Raw genomic sequence first — 1112 nt, 5'->3', positions numbered from 1 at the left:
GTTTGGCATGTGGGCTCCAACTTATCTATATTGTCTCATAATCCTGTCTCTACTCCTCTAAGGCTGTCTACAAGGTTTCCATGAAATAAAACTGGTCCCCAGCAGTAATACCATGACTTAACACCTCAACTCTAAAGAAAACAGAAGAGGGAGAAGAGATTGTTCTGGGCAGTTTGGATGGTTTGGAGAGTTTGTAAATTGCAGCTTACTTTACATCAGCATCATTCATTAAACCAAGTGTAGCTTCCTATTAACTGTCAGAAATTTATCCTAATCATAAGAGCATCTACCAAGACTAGAGAGCTGGCTCAAGTGGCAAAGTGAGAGCAGTGTTCTAATTTTGTCTGTCAATAAACTCCGAATTGGCCCCAGACTTCTACCTCTCTATCAAAGGCCTTGCAAGCAGGATAAAGGGAGTTCAGATCCACCACACCCATGTGAAAGCCTGGTACACTGATAAACACCTGTAACCTCAGTGCTGGGAGAAAACATGTAAGCTGTGCTCTGAAAGCTTTGAAATGTAAGGAAGCTATTCTCTTATAGGTCCAGGATCATATAACCTAGAAAAGCATCTTATTTATACATTAGCAGAATTCAATGAGAGCTGTCATGAACTTCACCTAGAGATAATTTAACATATCATTAAGTGTAAGAACTATGCCAACAAGAACTCAAATTTCCTTTAAAAACTAAATGAGAAAATATATAAATCAGCTTATATGTTCTCAGGGAACATGTAAATCATTTCTTCAAAGGGTGTCTGTATCCTTGATTTTATTTTTTTATGGAATTATAAATTTCCTAACTTTTGGGAGGATTTGGTAGTCATCCATCTGTGCAGCATTAGTGTTCTGGGACATCAAAGGAGAAAATAGGAAAATATCAGACTTTCTTTCCAACAGGAAAATGACTGTGCACACTATTCATAGTTCAAACATTTCCAAAAAATAATATTTAATATTTAAAGAAAATGCTAGTCAAGGTTTTGCAGGTTCCTCATGCATTATTTACTGTGAGGAAACATGAAAAACCAGACCATAAAAATATTAAAATGAAGAAAGCTTCCTATTCACAAAAGCATGGGATTTTTTTCAGTTTTTTTAATGATATCT

The sequence above is a fragment of the Peromyscus maniculatus genome, chromosome 6 (genome assembly GCF_049852395.1).
Source record: "Peromyscus maniculatus bairdii isolate BWxNUB_F1_BW_parent chromosome 6, HU_Pman_BW_mat_3.1, whole genome shotgun sequence".
NCBI lineage: Eukaryota > Metazoa > Chordata > Mammalia > Rodentia > Cricetidae > Peromyscus > Peromyscus maniculatus.
Note: the sequence above shows the minus strand (reverse complement) of the source record.